This window comes from Triticum urartu, chromosome 1A (assembly GCF_056163025.1).
Source record: "Triticum urartu cultivar PI428250 chromosome 1A, HENAU_Tu73, whole genome shotgun sequence".
NCBI classification, from domain to species: Eukaryota; Viridiplantae; Streptophyta; class Magnoliopsida; order Poales; family Poaceae; genus Triticum; species Triticum urartu.
Genome location: NC_141873.1, coordinates 510994028 through 511016618, shown reverse-complemented (window position 1 = coordinate 511016618; position 22591 = coordinate 510994028).

Below are 22591 nucleotides of genomic sequence, written 5' to 3'. Positions count from 1 at the left end.
TGCGGGAGTAATCCCATGTGTAAAAACTAATGATATTTCGAGAAATATGAGATAAGGTGAAGAGGAATGGGGTGTGGTGGTGGTTGGTGGTCGGACTGAGCAGAGGCATGGGGATTGACGACGCCGGCAGCGACCACCAGGCTAGTTTGTTCCCAAGGCTTCCTTTCTTAATTGCTCAACAATGAGGTTTGTTGGAGATAAGGATGAACAAGGGAAGGCCTTGTCTGCAAATGTGGAGAGGGGTGCGGGTATCTTTTAGTTTAATTTCCATCCGTCAGATATAGATCGGACGGTCTATATTGCAAGATGGCACATGTACCATCATCACCAACCCGGTTTTTTTATAAGAGAAGAAATATAAGTATGGAGATACAAACGTATTATCGATACTTGCTTCCGTTAACTAGCATCTACATTCTATTCAACGCCTCAGCATGTGGGGCCTTAGCACAATGACTTCTCGACTGTGTAAAACAAAGATTTTCCCGTCGCCGACAAGGAGTGGGTGACGGCGGCGCGCTTTTTGGCTTGCAAGAGAAAGAGAGAGCTAGCGACGGAGAGAGAGAGAGAGAAAGAGAGAGAAAGGAAGAGAGGGGGCGAGAGGGGTCGTTTGTATCCATAAATGGCATATAGATAGGGAGACAATGTTGATGTTGTCCGAAATCGGCCTATGAACGGAGACGCAAGGGAAGCGAGTCATCGTGTGTGTGATAGGGACTTCATGAGAGATCTAGAATAGATGGTGTAGAGAACAATGTGTGAAATCGAGAATGATTATACATTAGGGAGCTATGCAAACAGTCATGACATATATGTATACAGGAAAGGAGCTGGGGCGGGTCCGCATGTGGGAGAGATAGAAAGAGGAGAGTGGTGCACAAGGAGACAAAGTGTGCTTGTTTGCAGTGGGGGTGGTGTGTGAGGTGAGTGCGCGAGAACCACATAACTAGGGAGATAGATGTTTGGGGGCGACGTTTTGTGTGTATGGGAAATATACACTCTACATAGTGCGTGTGCTTGGGTAAGAGAGATAGCGGGAGACCTAGAGAGTGAGGGAAGAGATGTGTGCATGCCCGAGAGACAAAGTGATAGAGACCTATGTTGGGGTCCGGACTTTACAAGAGAGAGGGGTGTTAATGTGCTCGTGTGTTGGTGTTTGGGGGAGAGAAAGACTTCTCTATGTGTATGTGTGTGTGTGGTGGTGGGGGGGTTGACTTAAGAAAAAAGAGTGAGGTGTCTATATTTGAGGGACTTTAGCGTAATTGAGATATTGTGCACTCATGGTTGATCAATTTGTTTCACAGTTTGTACTATGAGATAACGATACTTTTGAACATGCGTGATATACCTTGATGTACCAGAATTACAAACCTAAGATTGGAATTTTGGAATTCGGCTCCATCATTAGATTTTGTAATTCATTTAAACGGAGGTACATTTTTAAGCCGGGATTTCGTGATTTCAAATTCATATATCAAACCTAGAGATATACACATACGGGCATGTTCAAACTTTATAATTATCCACTTTATTCATACACATACACATTTTTTCTTTTGTCATCATATTTAGGATAAACACATTTGGAATTTCATTTGAATTGGACCGTATGATGGTATTTGCTTGTAGTAGCTCAATGATCCATATTTGAATTGAATGGAAAATCTAAGTTTCGAGTTGGAGACATTGATTTTCAAAACTTGCACATTTTTTTGCGTGCAAAACAAACAAATTGTCGGCCAAGATATCACAGTCGGCCATACAAGAGCAGAATACTTATAATTTTAGGCGCCAAAGGCTTTCAAACTTCCCGCTCACATCAAAATATCACGCGCCTGAAAGTTTAGCCCTGCGATATTCCTGTTTTACCCCTGCCACATGAACGGAAAAGGGCTGCTTTGGTAACTCCATTCTTTTCCCCTCTTTGCCCCCAACATTCTTCCCCAGAGCCCCTCCCCGACCCCCAACCACGACAAGCCACCGAATCTAGTCCTCCGCTGCAGCGGTGGACCTCACACCCCGCCGGATCTACCTTCCGCACCTTGGAACCCCCAACTGCCAACTCACCACTTCACCGTAGCCGCTTCAGCGACTGGCTTGTCCACCGCTCCAGATCTCCTTGACCACCATCATGGTCCACCGCACTGGATCTGCTTAACCGGCACCCTCGTCCACCAGAGCGTAGGCCCTTCACTGACTCCCTCGTCCGCCCCTTCGCTGGCCCTTCATACAAGCCCTCGTCTGCCGCAACAGATCCACCTCACCGAAAGCACTGTACAACGCGCCCGCCGAAGCCTTCGTCCACTGCACCGGACCCGCTCGACGGACGCCATATTCAACTCCACCAGCCCTGCTTTACCGACGATGCAGCCTCATCAGGTTATTTCGATTTATACTCCTTCGGTTTTTCTCTTTATTGTGCAACTGTTCACTTACCATAGATGAGCCTTCTTGTATGTCGACAGGCACCGCGACCGTAGCACCGGAGCCGCTTCAGCGACGGCGACAGCCGGCCCAAACTCAATCGCAACACGAGCACCATCGATGATCCTTAGCTATCAAGTATGACAATGATACCCATACTCCGCCGAGAATCAGGTACTATTATCCAATGGCCGGCGCCTACGTTCACTTTCCTAGCATAAGCACCGCACCTTTGAATTTCTTCAGGGCATCATTCAGTTTTTCATGAGACGCGTTATTCTGCTTGCACCTGTAGGGCCATACTTCTGGCAGTGAACATGTTACACGTGCTAAATTACATACCAGTGCACATATAGTTAATATGCTTTAGTTTTGTTCTGATGCCACCTATTGGTTCCATCAGACTGCTTAATGTTCTCTATGCTTAATGATACGTCTCCAACGTATCTATAATTTTTGATTGCTCCATGCTATATTATCTACTGTTTTGGACTATATTGGGCTTTATTTTCCACTTTTATATTATTTTTGGGACTAACCTATTAACCGGAGGCCCAGCCCAGAATTGCTATTTTTTTTGCCTATTTCAGTGTTTTGAAGAAATGGAATATCAAATGGAGTCCAAACGGAATAAACCTGTCTGGAACGTGATTTTCTTCCCGAATATGACCCAGGAGACTTGGACCCTACGCCAAGGAAGCTTCGAGGTGGGCACGAGGTAGGGGGCACGCCCTATACCCCAGGCGCGCCCCCACCCTCGTGGGCCCACCGAAGCTCCACCGACGTACTTCTTCCTCCTATATATACCTATGTACCCCCAAATGAACAGATACGGAGCCAAAAACCTAATTCCACTGCCGCAACTTCTATATGCACGAGATCTCATCTTGGGGCCTGTTCCGGAGCTCCGCCGGAGAGGGCCGTCATCATGGAGGGCTTCTACATCATCATAGCCTCTCCGATGAAGTGTGAGTAGTTTACCTCAGACCTTCGGTTCCATAGTTATTAGCTAGATGGCTTCTTCTCTCTTTTTGGATCTCAATACAAAGTTCTCCCCCTCTCTGGTGGAGATCTATTTGATGTAATCTTCTTCTTTTTGCGGTGTGTTTGTTGAGACCGATGAATTGTGGGTTTATGATCAAGTCTATCTATGAGTAATATTTGAATCTTCTCTGAATTCTTTTATGTATGATTGGTTATCTTTGCAAGTCTCTTCGAATTATCCGTTTGGTTTGGCCAACTAGATTGGTAGTTCTTGCCATGGGAGAAGTTCTTAGCTTTGGGTTCGATCTTGCGGTGTCCTTTCCCAGTGACAGAAGGGGCAACAAGGCACGTATTGCATCGTTGCCATCGAGGATAACAAGATGGGGTTTATTTCATATTGCATGAATTTATCTCTCTACATCATGTCATCTTGCTTAAAGCGTTACTCTGTTTTCAACTCAATACTCTAGATGCATGCTGGATAGCGGTCGATGAGTGGAGTAATAGTAGTAGATGCATAATCGTTTCGGTCTACTTGTCACGGACGTGATGCCTATATACATGATCATGCCAAGATATTCTCATAACTATGCTCAATTTTTTCAATTGCTCAATAGTAATTTGTTCACCCACCGTAGAATACTTATGCTCTTGAGAGAAGCCACTAGTGAAACCTATGGCCCCCGGGTCTATTCTCATCATATCAATCTCCATCTCTTTAATCTTGCTTTGCTTTTTTACTTTGCCTTTTACTTTTCACTTTGCATCTCTATACCAAAAATACCAAAAATATTATATCTATTAGATCTCACTCTTGTAATTGACTGTGAATGGATTGACAACCCCTAATCACATTGGTTGCGAGTACCTATCGTTTTGTGTAGGTACGAGGGACTTGAGCGTGGCCTCCTACTGGATTGATACCTTGGTTCTCAAAAACTGAGGGAAATACTTACGCTACTCTGCTGCATCATCCTTTCCTCTTCGGGGAAATCCAACGCAAGCTCAAGAGGTAGCAAGAAGAATTTCTGGCGCCGTTGCCGGGGAGTCTATGCAAAAAAGTCAACATACCAAGTACCCATCACAATCCCTATCTCTCGCATTACATTATTTGCCATTTTCCTCTCGTTTTCCTCTCCCCCACTTCACCCTTGCTGTTTTATTCGCCCTCTCCTTCTCCTTCTCCGCCTCTCTTTTCCGTTTGCCTTTTTGTCGCTTGCCTGCTCGTGTGTTGGATTGCTTGTTTGTCGAGATGGCTCAAGATACTACCAAATTGTGTGACTTCACCAATACCAATAATAATGATTTCCTTAGCACTCCGATTGCTCCTCTTGCCAATACTGAATCTTGTGAAATCAATACTGCTTTGTTGAATCTTGTTATGAAAGATCAATTTGCTAGCCTTCCTAGTGAGGATGCTGCTACTCATCTGAATAGCTTCGTTGATTTATGTGATATGCAAAATAAAAAAGACGTCGATAATGATGTCGTTAAATTGAAGCTATTTCCTTTTTCTCTTAGAGATCGTGCTAAAGCTTGGTTTTCGTCGTTGCCTAAAAATAGTATTGATTCTTGGAACAAGTGCAAAGATGCTTTTATCTCTAAGTATTTCCCTCCCGCTAAGATCATCTCTCTTAGAAACGATATTATGAACTTTAAGCAACTTGATCATGAACATGTTGCACAAGCTTGGGAGAGAATGAAATTAATGATACGTAATTGCCCTACTAGAAATGCCGGATTGAATTTTGCTTCTAGAAATCTTTTAGATTCGGCCGCAGGAGGCACTTTTATGGAAATCACTTTAGGAGATGCTACTAAACTCCTAGATAATATTATGGTTAACTATTCTCAATGGCATACTGAAAGATCTTCTAATAAAAAAGTGCATGCGATAGAAGAAATCAATGTTTTGAGTGGAAAGATGGATGAACTTATGAAATTATTGCTACTAAGAGTGTTTCTTCTGATCCTAATGATATGCCTTTGTCTACTTTGATTGAGAATAACAATGAATCTATGGATGTGAATTTTGTTGGTAGGAATAATTTTGGTAACAACGCTTATAGAGGGAATTTTAATCCTAGGCCATATCCTAGTAATCCTTCTAATAATTATGGGAATTCCTACAACAACTCTTATGGAAATTATAATAAGATGCCCTCTGAATTTGAGAATAGTGTTAAAGAGTTTATGAATTCACAAAAGAATTTTAATGCTTTGCTTGAAGAGAAATTGCTTAAAGTTGATGATTTGGCTAGGAACGTTGATAGAATTTCTCTTGAGGTTGATTCTTTAAAGCATAGATCTATTCCTCCTAAGCATGATATCAATGAGTCTCTCAAAGCCATGAGAATTTCCATTGATGAGTTCAAGGAAAGAACCGCTAGGATGCGTGCTTCCAAAGATGCCTTTATTAAAGCGTGTTCTTCCAATTCCTATGAAAATCAAGATGAAGATCTAAAAGTTATTGATGTGTCTCCTATTAAATCTTTGTTTTGCAATATGAATCTTGATGAAACTAAATATGATCTTCCTTTACCTAGAAGGCATTCTAAAAATTCGTAGTATTTAGATCTTTACGATGAAATTGATGAAAGTGGGATTGAAAGAAATAAAAATCTAGATGTTGCTAAACGCACTATATTGGATTTCAAGGAATTTAATTATGAAAGTTGCTCTTTAATTGATTGTATTTCCTAGTTGCAATCCGTGCTAAATTCTCCACATGCTTATAGTCAAAAGAAAGCCTTTACCGAACATATTGTTGATGCCTTGATGCAATCTTATGAAGAAAAACTTGAGTTGAAAGTTTCTATCCCTAGAAAACTCTATGATGAGTGGGAACCAACTATTAAAATTAAAATTAAAGATCATGAGTTTTATGCCTTGAATGATTTGAGTGCTAGTGTTTCCACTATCCCCAAAACTTTGTGTGATTTGCTAGATTTCCGCGATTTTGATGATTGCTCTCTAAACTTGCATCTTGCGGATTCTACTATTAAGAAACCTATGGGAAGGATTAATGATGTTCTTATTGTTGCAAATAGAAATTATGTGCCCGTAGATTTCATTGTTCTTGATATAGATTGCAATCCTTCTTGCCCTATTATTCTTGGTAGACCTTTCCTTAGAACAGTTGGTGCGATTATTGATATGAAGGAAGGGAATATTAGATTTCAATTTCCATTAAAAAAGGGCATGGAGCACTTTCCAAGAAAGAAAATAAAATTGCCATATTAAACTATCATGAGAGCCACTTATGGATTGCCTACCAAAGATGGCAATACCTAGATCTATCCTCGCTTTTATGCCTAGCTAGGGGCGTTAAACGATAGCGCTTGTTGGGAGGCAACCCAATTTTATTTTTATTCCTTGCTTTTTGGTCCTGTTTAGTAATAAATAATTTATTTATCCTCTGTTTTGGTTGTGTTTTTTGTGTTTAATTAGTGTTTCTGCCAAGTAGAACCATTGGGAAGACTTGGGGAAAGTCTTGTTGAACTTGCTGTAAAAAACAGAAATTTTAGCGCTCACGAGAACTGCTGTCATTTTTGTTTGGAGAGTGATATTTAGTTAATTATTTTTTCAGATGATTAATAGATAAATTCCTCACGTGCAGAAATTTATTCTATAATTTTTTGGGTTCCAGATCTTGCGTTAGCTACAGATTAGTACAGACTGTTCTGTTTTTGACAGATTCTGTTTTTCGTGTGTTGTTTGCTTATTTTGATGAATCTATGGCTAGTAAAATAGTTTATAATCCATAGAGAAGTTGGAATACAGTAGGTTTAACACCAATATAAATAAAGAATGACTTCATTACAGTAACTTGAAGTGGTCTTTTGTTTTCTTTCTCTAACGGAGCTCACGAGATTTCTATTTGAGTTTTCTGTTGTGAAGTTTCAAGTTTTGGGTGAATTCTTTTAATGGATTATGGAACAAGGAGTGGCAACCTAAGCTTGGGGATGCCCATGGAACCCCCAAGATAATCGAAGGACACCAAAAAGTCAAATCTTGGGGATGCCCCGGAAGGCATCCCCTCTTTCGTCCACTTCCATCGGTAATTTACTTGGAGCTATATTTTTATTCACCAACATGATGTGTGTTTTGCTTGGAGCGTCTTGTATTATTTGTGTCTTTGTGTTTTAGTGTGCCACAATAATCCTTGCTGTACACACCTTTTGAGAGAGCCATACATGAATTAAAATTTGATAGAATACTCTATGTGCTTCACTTATATCTTTTGAGCATTATAATTTTGCTCTATGTGCTTCACTTATATCTTTTGAGCTATGTAGTTTTGCTCTATGTGCTTCACTTATATCTTTTGAACATTATAATTTTGCTCTATGTGCTTCACTTAGATATTTTAAGAGCACGGTGGTGGATTTGTTTTAAAGAAACTATTGATCTCTCATGCTTCACTTAAATTATTTTGAGAGTCTTAATAGCATGGTAATTTGCTTAATAATAACATGCTTGGTATTCAAGATTTGTGAAACTTTCTTTTGAGTGTGTTGAATACTAAGAAAAGATTGAAGCATGATAATTGTTTTGATATATGGAGGTGATAATATTAGAGTCATGCTAGTTGAGTAGTTGTGAATTTAAATAATACTTGTGTTATAGTTTGTGATTCCCGTAGCATACACGTATGGTGAACCATTATGTGATGAAGTTGGAGCATGATTTATTTATTGATTGTCTTCCTTATGAGTGGTTGTCGGGGACGAGCGATGGTCTTTTCCTACCAATCTACCCCCCTAGGAGCATGCGTGTAATACTTTGCTTTGATAACTTCTAGATTTTTGAAATAAGTATATGAGTTCTTTATGACTAATGTTGAGTCCATGGATTATATGCACTTTTTCCCATCCTTCCACCATTGCTAGCCTCTCTAATACCGCGCACTTTTCGCCGGTATCATACACCTACCATATACCTTCCTCAAAACAGCCACCATACCTACCTATTATGGCATTTCCATAGCCATTCCGAGATATATTGCCATGCAACTTTCCACCGTTCCGTTTATTATGACACACTCCATCATTGTCATATTGCATATCCCGGTACACCGCCGGAGGCATTCCTATAGAGTCATATTTTGTTCTAAGTATCGAGTTGTAATTGTTGAGTTTTAAGAAAAATAAAAGTGTGATGATCATCATTATTAGAGCATTGTCCTAGTGAGGAAAGGATGATGGAGACTATGATTCCCCCACAAGTCGGGATGAGACTCCGGACAAAAAATAAATAAAAGAGGCCAAAGAAGCCAAAAAAAGAGAAAAAAAGGAGGCCATAAAAAAAGAGAAAAGGCCCAAATAAAAAAAGAGAGAAAAAGAGAGAAGGGACAATGTTACTGTCCTTTTACCACACTTGTGCTTCAAAGTAGCACCATGATTTTCATGATATATAGTCTCTCATTATGTCACTTTCATATACTGGTGGGAATTTTACATTATAGAACTTGGCTTGTATATTCCAATGATGGGCTTCCTCAAAATTCCCTAGGTCTTCGTGAGCAAGCAAGTTGGATGCACACCCACTTAGTTTCTTTTGATGAGCTTTCATATACTTATAGCTCTACTGCATCCGTTGCATGGCAATCCCTTCTCACTCACATTGATATCTATTGATGGGCATCTCCATAGCCCATTGATATGCCTAGTTGATGTGAGACTATCTTCCCCTCTTTTTGTCTTCTCCACAACCACCATTCTATTCCACATATAGTGCTATATCCATGGATCACGCTCATGTATTGCATGAAGATTGAAAAAGTTAGAGTATGAAATAATTGCTTGGCTTGTCATCGGGGTTGTGCATGATTTAAATACTTTGTGTGGTGAAGATAGAGCATAGACAAACTATATGATTTTGTAGGGATAACTTTCTTTGGCCATGTTATTTTGAGAAGACATAATTGCTTTGTTAGTATGCTTGAAGTATTATTATTTTTATGTCAATATAAACTTTTGTCTTGAATCTTTCGAACCTGAATATTCATATCACAATTAAGAAGAATTGCATTGAAATTATGCCAAGTAGCACTCCGCATCAAAAATTCTCTTTTTATCATTTACCTACTCAAGGACGAGCAGGAATTAAGCTTGGGAATGCCTGATACGTCTCCAACGTATCTATAATTTTTGATTGCTCCATGCTATATTATCTACTGTTTTGGACTATATTGGGCTTTATTTTCCACTTTTATATTATTTTTGGGACTAACCTATTAACCAGAGGCCCAGCCCAGAATTGCTGTTTTTTGCCTATTTCAGTGTTTCGAAGAAACGGAATATCAGATGGAGTTCAAACGGAATAAACCTTTCTGGAACGTGATTTTCTTCCCGAATATGACCCAGGAGACTTGGACCCTACGCCAAGGAAGCTTCGAGGTGGGCATGAGGTAGGGGGGCGCGCCCTATACCCCCAGGCGCGCCCCCACCCTCGTGGGCCCACCGAAACTCCACCGACGTACTTCTTCCTCCTATATATACCTACGTACCCCCAAACAAACAGATACGGAGCCAAAAACCTAATTCCACCGCCACAACTTTCTATATCCACGAGATCCCATCTTGGGGCCTGTTCCGGAGCTCCACCGGAGAGGGCCGTCATCACGGAGGGCTTCTACATTATCATAGCCTCTCCGATGAAGTGTGAGTAGTTTACCTCAGACCTTTGGGTCCATAGTTATTAGCTAGATGGCTTCTTCTCTCTTTTTGGATCTCAATACAAAGTTCTCCCCCTCTCTCGTGGAGATCTATTCGATGTAATCTTCTTCTTTTTGCGGTGTGTTTGTTGAGACCGATGAATTTTGGGTTTATGATCAAGTCTATCTATGAATAATATTTGAATCTTCTCTGAATTCTTTTATGTATGGTTGGTTATCTTTGCAAGTCTCTTCGAATTATCCGTTTGGTTTGGCCAACTAGATTGGTAGTTCTTGCCATGGGAGAAGTGCTTAGCTTTGGGTTCGATCTTGTGGTGTCCTTTCCCAGTGACAGAAGGGGCAGCAAGGCACGTATTGCATCGTTGCCGTCGAGGATAACAAGATGGGGTTTATTTCATATTGCATGAATTTATCTCTCTACATCATGTCATCTTGCTTAAAGCGTTACTCTATTTTTAACTTAATACTCTAGATGCATGCTGGATAGCGGTCGATGAGTGGAGTAATAGTAGTAGATGCAGAATCGTTTCGGTCTACTTGTCACTGACGTGATGCCTATATACATGATCATGCCTAGATATTCTCATAACTATGCTCAATTCTGTCAATTGCTCAACAGTAATTTGTTCACCCACCATAGAATACTTATGCTCTTGAGAGAAGCCACTAGTGAAACCTATGGCCCCCGGGTCTATTCTCATCATATCAATCTCCATCTCTTTAATCTTGCTTTGCTTTTTTACTTTGCCTTTTACTTTTCACTTTGCATCTCTATACCAAAAATACCAAAAATATTATATCTATCAGATCTCACTCTCGTAAGTGACTGTGAAGGGATTGACAACCCCTAATCGCGTTGGTTGCGAGTAGCTATCGTTTTGTGCAGGTACGAGGGACTTGAGCGTGGCCTCCTACTGGATTGATACCTTGGTTCTAAAAAACCGAGGGAAATATTTACGCTACTCTGCTGCATCATCCTTTCCTCTTCGGGGAAATCCAACGCAAGCTCAAGAGGTAGCACTTAATTACACATCAGCAAACTAGCATGGGGTTCCCCTGCTTTTTGTTCGTTTTACCCTACATTTTCTAATGCTAGCTATTACATCACTGCTCCAAGCCTCTATTCATTACTTGTTTGTGTGTTCTTGATCTTCCCAAGTTGCATGACTAATTTGATGCTTCTATTAATTATGGAGCTGCCAACCCCATCAAGCAAAATATTTGTTCTTTTGGGGCTGGCACCTGGAACAAGCATAAAAATAGAGGGAAGCAGATATATTGTCGTGTATGCACACACCCTTGTTTCATTAGTTTAGATGAACCATTGATGATCAATTCGGACCAGTGCATGCGATTAAAATTAATTTTACCTAAATAAATGGTGCAGAATAAACTACAACAACTAGATTTGCAACCATGGGATGCTGACGATATCTTCAAAGAACATTGCAACAGCAGCTAGGCTTCACAGCAACATATGGTAAGCCAGTGTGTTTTAGTACATGTGAAATGTTATGCGAGTGGGCTGCTTTCTTGGCTTGTGCCCTCACCGTGTAATCCTACCAAATTACAAATAGTTCAGTTGTCTGCTTTGCTGTATTGCTTGATTCGAATGCTTATTTGTTGTTACGCTATACCTGAGTTGGCCAATATGTCAGCAGTGCCTGTTGTACTATCGTAAAGAAATGCATGCCTATTTCATTTGAGTCCTTAACTTTTCCTCTCAACTTCATCACAAGACTGTCTTCGTAGTTTATATGAGGCCACACTGTTAAGTGCTTTCTCAGATTATTTCAACTGCTTAGATGCCTTGGCAACTTAAATATAGCGGTTGTACACTCCCTTTCATCTAGGGATGTCAACTGGGTCCCGTTTAATCCTGATTAAAGTCCACTAGTGGTATGATAGTTCAAAAGAGTTTTTGTTTTTTGAGGAAAATGAACTAGGGAGGTAGCAAAAACTAACTAGATGGGACTGGCGGATGTCGTTTATTTGCCACTTACATCCCTAGTTTCATATTACCATTTTAATTTCTTTTCGGCTGATGCTGCTTCGAACCATTTAAATATAGTTTGCCATGCTCGGCAATAATTTGTCCGTCGTTTACCATGTAAGCTTACTGCCTGGATCATACGATAACTATCTCTTACTGATGTCCAGCGGAAACCTTTCAGGATGCCGTTCACACTAGGACACAATGTACAACCCCAGAATCTATTTGTGGAAGCAGTGCGCCATCCATGTTACCAGATGGTAGCAGTTCAGAGGCAACACCGCTGAAGAGCAGTCTGAGCACAGATATTATAGTGATTGAGGCTCTACTAGAGGCAGAAAGAGATGGTGTGGCTGCCATGAATGAGGTAATCTTTATCTTGAGGCTGGAAATTACGGAATTAGCGACACACATTATGCGAGCAACCCAAGAATTGGACGAAGTAAGAATGTTGCATTTGAAGACGGAGGAGGTCCTGCTGTTTCTGCTATCTGAAGCCCAAGGTAACCCCCGATTCTTCTTTAGATACTAGTTGAAATTGTCATTAGATTATTGTACTTGCATGTTGTGTCATGTCTCTGAATGGATTATGTTGCAAGACCCCCTATGTTGTCCATGTGTTGTAATGATCAAAATTTTTTAGGCGAGGTAATCCTCAGTACTTGTATGATTGACATAAGGTGAACTATTTTTCGTGTGAGCATATTGTATTGGATGAAATAACTGTTTGACTCAGAGTGTATCCAACCTACTGAATTCGAAGATCACGGCATTTCTAAATCATAATCATATATAAAGGTGGAATAGATCTTTGTTGTGGTTTTGAAGAAAAAAATTACAAAATGTATAATTATCTGTGGATATTCGTAATCGAATACAAATTGGATTTGAATTTAGTTTGCTAGGTCCCAGGGCAAATGTAAATGCTAATTCTCCCAAGTTTTGAACGAAGCGGCTAAACACCCACTATAATTTGTGGGCTGCTCGAAGCAAGTGTTTGCGAGATGGAAATTATTGTCTACTCCTGATACTTGACATCCTTATCGACCGGATTTACACTGCTGTCGATAGGGGTAGACTAGTAACTTCAATCAGACATGACACGACGGCCTCTGAGCCCATTCAGACATGGTGGGCACCAAACGTGGGCGGCAAAACACATTTGATTCAAGCTCGTCCAAAAGACATGTGTCTCTTCCTCCATTTCCCCATTCATACACGGTGGGTGGCAAAACAAACTCTCCTCGTCCGAAATCGATGTAGGCTAATATTTTCAATAGGGGCAGATGTGTAACTTCCATTAGACGTGACACAACCGCCCTACCTGTCAGCCCCATTCATACACCGTGGGTGCCAACCGTGGGCGGCAAAACACCCTCTCCTCGCCCGAAATAGTTACCGGCAAATATTTGGGAGATGCGAGATTACCGTCCTATCCCCAACCGACGCGATGTCCAAAATTTTAAACGGGCGATAAGTTCGTAACTTTCCCCCATTTCAGAGAAGCGCGTCCCAAAGTTTGAGATCCCCCCTCCCCTCCATTTCCCCATTCATACACCGTCGGCGGCACGACAACCTCCGCACTGCTGCCAGCCTCCTCCGTCCGCCACCCCATCCTCCACCTTGCCGGAGCCGCTACCCCTACCCCGTCGTCCACTGCAAGAGATGGACGACTCTCATCCACGATACTGGACCAGGATCCTTTCATCGCCTCCTCTCACTTCATCGACGCTGTCGTCCACCTTGCCGTTGCCGCTCCTACGACCGCCTCGTCCACGGCAACAGGATATATCCCCCGACCCGGCAGTCTGCCATCTAAAGTCTTCTTCCCTGCCGCCGACAACCATCGCACCCGCAGCACCCTCAATGTATCAGCATAGGCCTACACGGCATCGCAAGAGAGGTGGTGCTCTTCCATATGTTCTTAAGTTATTGATTTCACCCGGAAAATAGATCGTAATTTTTTTACTGTACTTTTCTTGTCCGTACCAAATCGTAGTGGCTAGTTGAAAGCAAACATTGGTTGCGAAGTAGCTTTGTCTGGTTTGCACCTTCAGATCCGCCATGGCATGGGCACTATACTCGTAAAGCTTATGGTTTCCCCCCTTTATATTCACTACCATCATCGTAGGTGCTTCGTGTCGTGCTAGCACTGCTCCTCAAGACCTCAACCCAAAGCTTATGTGTTGAAATACGATTCTGATATGATGCTCATATCACTAAAACAGAGAACGTTTAATTGGTCACCTAATGTTCCTATATTCATTTCGAAGAGCATGTGCGCCACCCACTGGTCCAGCTAGTTCCACTTTCCTGATTTTTCTCTTGATGCTAAGGGTTTTCCCCTTTTATCTACTCCCTCCGTTCGGAATTACTTGTCTCAGAAATGGATGTATCTAGAACTAAAATACGTCTAGATACATCCATTTCTGCGACAAGTAATTCCGAACGGAGGGAGTACTCTACTATGATCTGCGTAGGTGCTTTCTGTCATACTAGCATTACTCCACCCTTCAAGCTAAACAACACAACACTCAGAATTCAAAAGCTTAGTTGTTCAAATATGATTGTGATATGATACTGATATTAGTTAACTGACACATTTAATTGGTTAGCTAAAGGTCCCACTTGAGTTTCCAAATGCATGTCGCGACATATAGAGAGACAGCATAATTGCATTTCTTTGTCACTTGTTGACCGTACTTTCTTGTCCATTCCAAATCTTAGTTGTTATTTCAAAGCAAACATCGGTTGCCAACTACCCTTTGCGTGGTTTGCAGCTTCAGATCTGCCATCCCACTACCACGGTCAACATTGTACTCATCATGCTTATGTTTTCCCCATTTTATGATGACCACAATCAGCCTACGTGGTTCATGTCGTAATAGCACTGCTCCACCCATCGAGCTAAACAAGCTTAGTCGTACAAATTCATATCTGATATTGTTGCTGATATTAGTAAAACTGAGAGATGTTTAATTGGTTAGCTAAATGTTCCTACTTTAGTTTCGAAATGCATGTGAGCCACATATGGAGAGACCGGAAAGAATAGTATTTCTCTGTGCGCTCTGGTTCATCATGGGTGGCCAACCGACATTGTATTGAAAGACTTGTAATATCTTCAATCTACTTGCTCTTCTGCTCTTCTTTAAGATGATACTCTTCTCTTGCGGTCGACTGGTCAAGTCGAGTTGTTCTCCCTTAGTATATTTTAAATCTGTCAGGTCAGGTCGACTTGTTCTTCTTTACTATATGTTGAAGCTATCATCTGCGAAGTGTCATCACTTCTGGAGCTCTCATATTTTGAGTAGTAGGCCACATTATATTAATGCACACAACAAATTACAGCATGCATGGCATCTTTTAAAAGAATTGCAGAGATAGCACAAAGGGGTTTACAGGGAGGCAGTATTGGATTAGAATCACTTCTGCATTACAAAGAAAATCGCACTTGTTTTTATGTTTTCATGCATGTACGATATTGAACATTATCAAAATGAATATGAGAATGGGCGCACGAGAGGAATATTGTGGAACGATGCACTGGCTAACAAACTTGGCATGGTGGAGGATGGCCTATCTTATTCACCCATCAAGGTGCTTGCTCTAACTTTGCAAAGTTGTATTGGTCGCACATATTTTGCATCTGACCTCTTGCATTACTTCTACTTTGTTACACCATCTGCTTAGTTTAAGCATCATATATGAGTATATGCCATACCTATCCATTTTCTGTACCTATTCCATGTGTCGTCACACTATGTTTTTCCAGTCAAATGTTGTTCTTTCGTAATAGATGTCCAAAACGAAGAGGGCGAGTGCAGATCCTCAAGGAGTACAAACTAGGTATTTGGAAAAGGTAGTGATACCTGTTAAATCCGATAGATCAGCAGCCACAGAAAACACAGGCCCAACTGTACCACACTTTACCCCTACTCCAGTGGCCAAACCCCTATTAGAACTACTGGGAGCCCAGTGTCAGGTACTGTCTATGATATCAATTCAAAATTTGAACTCCTAAATTTCTGCTTGTGCCTTACCTTCTCTCTTGTATGAAAACTAATTTCAGATGACTCTCCTTGCTCAAAGGATCATACGATCTCAAAACAATAATGGGCTCTGCATTGCTCTTGTCAGTACCTCTCTCCCTTTTGCCTTGTAACATTGTACTTAATTAATTGCTATTTGATTATGTATCATCAGTCTGCACCTGAGCTTCATTATCCTCTATTTCTTCCAATATTATTTGATCTATATTTACTCTTTGCAAAATGTAGAATAATGGCAACGCTTATAAAGAATTTTCTTTGGGGAATTTATTGAATTATACTTCCATCAACATGGAGAAGGGCTTTGTCCAGCCCGTGTTAACATGTAATGTAAGTTCATCCTTCTCAAGCCTTCAAACTTTGTTCTAGTATAGATTTGGGTAGGCATCATTTCCTCCACTGCTGTTTGCTTTGCTGTTTACATCTGATTGGATGTTTGCAAAAACTACCAGTTTCAAATTGTAGTTGTAAAAACATGTTCCTTATGCAGAACAGATCCATTTATTTTCTTATACAATTGTGAAACCTGTTACGTGTCTCCTTGTTTCTCTTTCAGACTCGTACCTCTTACGCCAGGAAGAACTTTAGGGAAGATAGTGAGCCAAACCATCTTGAGGACAGCGAGATGACCCCAAGGTCCTGTCTTGATGAAGACAGTGAGTTGAAGCTACTCACCAGCAGGTGTGAGACAACCTCTGTGCAGTCGCTGCCTCAGTCAGTTCGACTTCTTCAGTCTCAACTTAAAGCGGAAAGGCTTGCTTCAGCTCAGCTCTGACTTAAAGTCAAAGATGCAATGAAGATGTCAGAGGACTACCGTGCGCACCATCATGCCTTAAATCTAGTGTTGATGCATCTATCGTTGACACAACTGAGGTCTACTCAGCTTCTTCAGCTGTTTCGGGGGGACTGACCTGGCCAGGCCTAGTGCCTTCTGAAGTGCTCTCAGTTTTGTATATTCTTTGTCGGCGCGTTTATTTGCACTGGTGGTGAACTTTGATGCCCAGTGGATGTAATATGTGTGATAGTCGTGATAGCCTAGCGTAAGTTGCTTTCTTATTTTTGTCCTTCTTGTCTTGTTTATTTGTTTGCTTGTAGTCATTGCAGTTCTTTTTCCGCGGTTTGCTAGTGGCTGCAATAACCTATTTTTTAAAACTAGGCCACAATAACCATGGGCTAATATTTACTTTAGTGACACTGGGCCTCCTATGGGCCGTAGAAACAGTGGGCCTTCTACGGGCCGTAGAAACAATGGGCCTTCTACAGGCCGTAGAAACAATGGGCCTTCTACGGGCCGTATCATTAATGGGCCTTATACGGGCAGTATGATCGATTGGCCAAACATGGGCCAATAACAGGCCGCATTATGGTCGTAAACGGGCTAGAGTTGGAATTGTCCGTTCATGGGCTGACCATAACGGGCCATCGTTAATAGGCCGTATTTGATGATGCTATGAAAATGGCCCAATGTATTAACAGACCACAAACGGGCCGACTGTAACCACGGGCTGAATTTGGCCCACAAGCAGAAAATGACAGTAACGGGCCATAAGTAAACGAATGCTGGAAATGAGCCCAAGAATAAATGGGCTTTGAGAAGGCCGAAAGATAACATGGGCTAGAAACGGCCCAACGGAATAATGGGTCATTACTGGGTATAAAGTGATACACTGTTCATTACGGGCCAGTTTCACCACGGGCCATTAATGGGTGTAAAGTGATACACTGTTCATTACGGGCTAGTTTCACCACGGACCATTAATAGGCCAAGAGTTACATAGGGCCTCATATGGGCCGAAAGACGTCATGGGCCATACATGGGCCAGAAGTGAAAACGGGCTGGAATCATATTGGGTGGCCCAGATGACGCTACTGGGCCTAATTCGGATAGGGCGTAACGGGCCTTGGGTTAGCAGGCCGTAAATGGGCTATATGCGAACAGGCCGTTAACAGGCTTTACATGGGCCGGCCCACCACCTTTTGAACAAGTCAAATGGGCCGGCCTTTTCACAGGAATGGGCCTCTGTTGGGCCGTGCCATGTGTTGACGTATCATAGGCGCCTTCTGTCCAATGAGTGGATGACATCTGTCCCAACGATGAGCCGACACGTGTTTCCTCCAGCCTATGATGATTTTACACGTGGAAAATCCCCATTGGTCGGGGCTGTTAACGGGTTATCGGATCCAAAACCCGACCCGATAGCTTAACAGCGTTCCGTTACGGTGGATGCCACGTGTCGGTCACCCTTGACGAAGTACTTCTGTGACGCGGGATTTATCGTCATGGAAGTGGAAACTTCCATGATGATAATTTTGGTAATGTCATGGAACACATCTACGACAGCACAGGTGTGACTATCTTGATTCTGTCATAAAATCGTCATGGATGTACATGCATGCCAGAAAATGCGACCTACTGTGACAAACACGTATCATCACGGAAGTGTATTTTTTTGTAGTGTTACCTAATGCCTTACTCTATTCTTATGAACTTAATACTCTAGATGCATGCTGGATAACGGTCGATGTGTGTGGAGTAATAGTAGTAGATGTAGCCAGGAGTCGGTCTACTTGTCACGGACGTGATGCCTATATACATGATCATGCCTAGATATTCTGATAATTATTTGTTTTTCTATCAATTGCTCGACAGTAATTTGTTCACCCACCGTAATACTTATACTATCTTGAGAGAAGCCACTAGTGAAACCTATGGCCCCCGGGTCTATTCTCCTTTATATTAATCTACCGTCAACAAGCTATTTTATATTACCGTTTATTTTGCAATCTTTACTTTCAATCTATATCATAAAAATACCAAAAATATTTATCTTATCATTATTATCTCTATCAGATCTCACTCTCGTAAGTGACTGTGAAGGGATTGACAACCCCTTTATCACGTTGGTTGCGAGGTTCTTATTTGTTTGTACAGGTACGAGGGACTTGCGTGTAGTCTCCTACTGGATTGATACCTTGGTTCTCAAAAAACTGAGGGAAATACTTACGCTACTTTGCTGCATCACCCTTTCCTCTTCAAGGGAAAACCATCGTAGTACTCAAGCACTACTAGGGAAAACCTTAGCAGTAGCGCTGGTTTTGTGCTCACAAGTAGCGTGGGTAGGCGCGCTACTAGCTACTGCTAGGACAAATAGCTGCAGCGCTTGTTCACTCCCACGCTGCTGCTAATGTAACTACTGGCAGCGTGTTTTCTTTCCGTCGCTACTAGTATTGTTTTTTTATTTTTTTATTTTTAGTGTATTTATGCGCCATCGTACAAATACTGGTACAATACCAGTTATGAGGTTTACATCATTATTTCCATAACAGTGTGTCAAATGAAGGTGGATTAGGTTCAAGTGGAGGCAATATGTGGTGCATGTCAAAAGTATACTACTAATCCAAACTTGATCTAGTTTGGACTAGTAGTACTTTCGATGTGCACCACATGTTGCCTCCACTTGAATCTAATCCGCCAGCACAAACTATTTAATCATCATCATAATCATTAGCACCAACAATATTTATTTAATCACCACTAACACTAGCTAATAATAATCATCAGTCATTACCACCAATACTAGCTATTTTATCATCATAGTAATAGTGTAGCACATCATCATCCTCAAACTCATTTCTAGCTAATCACTCCTGTTGCTCTCTCTTAGGTAAAACAACATAAAACATGTGTAGCTCTCCTCCTTGATCAAGTTGGAGCATGCAGATGAACCTGTCTCCTAATTTTGGGTAGCACATCTGTTTGCTGCCCCCTAGTACTTGTCTGCGATCCCCCATCACATATCTGGTGCAGTCTTGCACTATTAAGCATTCATTGCTGATCTTGAATGCACTAAAGTAACATGTAGGATATCTTGGCCGTAAGCTAATAATACTCATGGTACTTTTAGTCTCGATCCCATAAGGCACAACATTCATCGGGAGTCCCTGTTGAAAAACATCGTATGGTCACATACTTAGCAATGAAGTTTAGCTTCACAAATAATGTATGGAAAAGATGCACTGAGGACAAATAGTAAAAATCTTACCATCCTTCCTAAATAGATGTGACCGTAGTTCATGACGAACACTATTGGTCGCACGTTTTCAGTACTAAGATTTCTAAGTCCAGGAAGAAAATTTGTCTTGACGGTATCAAGATCCTCAAGCCATGAAACATAATGACTTAGCTCCTCGCAGTTTAGTTCAGCCCCGGGACAGTAGTAGGTCCTGTCTACCAAGCGCTGGACATGTTTTCTTGCACCGAAATAAGCTGACAATACAAATTAGTTGTCAACTATTTTTGAATAAACAATATCAAAGACATAAATATGGTTGAGAAACTTACATTTTGGTGTAACTGGAGGCGTCTGCACATCGACCCAGATGTCGGTATTACCTTCAATATCATCTTCCGGACAAATATCAAAGGTGATAACCATATCAGGCTGAAATGCATAAGTCTTGCATAGTGCTCGCCATGTTTTGCATCCAAAATAGGTGTAGTCGTCTGAATTGTATAATTTTGCATGGAAAATATAACCATGCTCGGTTTCCAAATAAAATTTCTTTACCTCCATAGTATGACAGAAACCTATCTTATCCAATACGAAAACTCTTGCATGGCAGGGGATACGCTAGTAGAATAGTAAAAAAATATAAGTTGAAGCAAATGAAGCAGATGTCATGCTTAATTACAAAAAAATACTTGTCATTGTGACTTACTGTATCCACTTCGAAGTTCTCGTCAAGCTTGATGCTGAAGCGCCTATCATCATCTAGGAAGATTCCGTCGCACAGGCCGCGCTCGTCTTCGCAGTATTTGCAAATACCGAAATCCTTTTTGTCGTCAGACATTTCCTATGTTCATAATTAAAACATTAATTGAAAATCGATAAACGACAACTACCAGGATACTCAACACACAAATCCGGGGCACTCGATATTTCCTACATATTCTGGCAAAAGTCATGCCAAAATTCACGGAAAAATCCGCCATGACCTTTGCTAAAATAGGATATATCGAGCGCCTGAAATTTGCCAGAACAGAAATGAATCAACACTCCGGCAAAACATAGGCCACTCGGAGGTGTAACCTGCAAACATGACCGGCCACTTGGATATTGAGCAACACAAGATATACATTTCAAAATATCTTATAAGACTCAAATTAGCATGCATTCAATAAGCAAAAGTAAATCATCTCATGCGTCCGTACATCGTCGAATATTATCACTAATACATCCCGAATAGTGTCATACATATAACATCACTAGTACAACTAAAACCCTAGCACACGACGGGTATCGGCGCGGGCGGTGGACACCCATAGAGAAGGAACCATCACGGGATCATAGCTCCAGTGAGATCCCTGGAGAACCTGCCAGGTATTGGAGAACCTGTGCTCCAACGCAAACAAGTAGCGACGGACATGCGCGTCCTCCTCACTGACACGGTGACACACCACCTCCGCGGAGTCCTCGAGCCTCTGGACCGTCACTGGCCCACGCGACCGCCACCAAAGAAGGTTCGGGTCAACGACAGGCTGGCTCCTCACCAACCTGCGCCCCCGGTAGGTAGCGCCTCCCAGTACCACCCCGGCGGAGCCCAGTCCCGGACATGGCCCATCTGGTAAAGCAGGTGTCGTCCTCCGCCGACTCGATGACGAGGATGCGGGATAGGCATCGTCCACGTCGATGCGGGAAAATTGCTTTAACTAAAAAAATAGCAACAAGTTCTTACTAACTAGTTCTATTAATTCAACTAGTTCTTACTAAAAATAAACTTACTATAAATAAAAATATTCTAGTACCTAATTAGTACCTAGTTCTTACTAACTAATTAGTACCTAAGAACTACTGCCCTAATTACCATCTAATTTGATGAACCTATAGGGGTGGAAAGTGGTAGCGGATATTCCAATTATCCAACTATAAAGTGAAATAAGTGGTCAAATTTTACTCGTTTTATGATTCATCTTAGAAATTTGATTCGTTTCCACCCTTACATGAACCCTAACTCATTTGAGCCGCATCCGCATCCGATTCGTTTCCACCCTAACTAATTTGATGGAGGTAGAAACCCTAGGCAGAGGTAGGGGAGAGGGAGGAGCAGGCGTGCTCACCTCGGGTGCCTGCGACGAGGGAGGGGCAGGCAGCGTCGAGGTCATGGTCGGGGCTCCGGTGCGGCGTTGAGGTCGGGGGGGCAGGGGCGGTGTCCGGGGCGGCGTTGAGGTCGGGGTCGGGGGCGGCGTCTCGGGCGGCGTTGAGGTCGGGGGCAGGGCCGACGTAGAATCTGGGGTCGGCGGTGGCGTGGGGATAGCGCGCGGCGGCCGAGGGGCGACGGCAGCGGCGAGAGTGGAGTTGATTTGGGGGATGAAGTGGCCGTGGGGAAGGACGAACCGTGTGGTTAAGTCAGAAGTACCAGTAGCGCGTTCCAGAAAGGGCGCTACTGCTACGTTAGCTACAG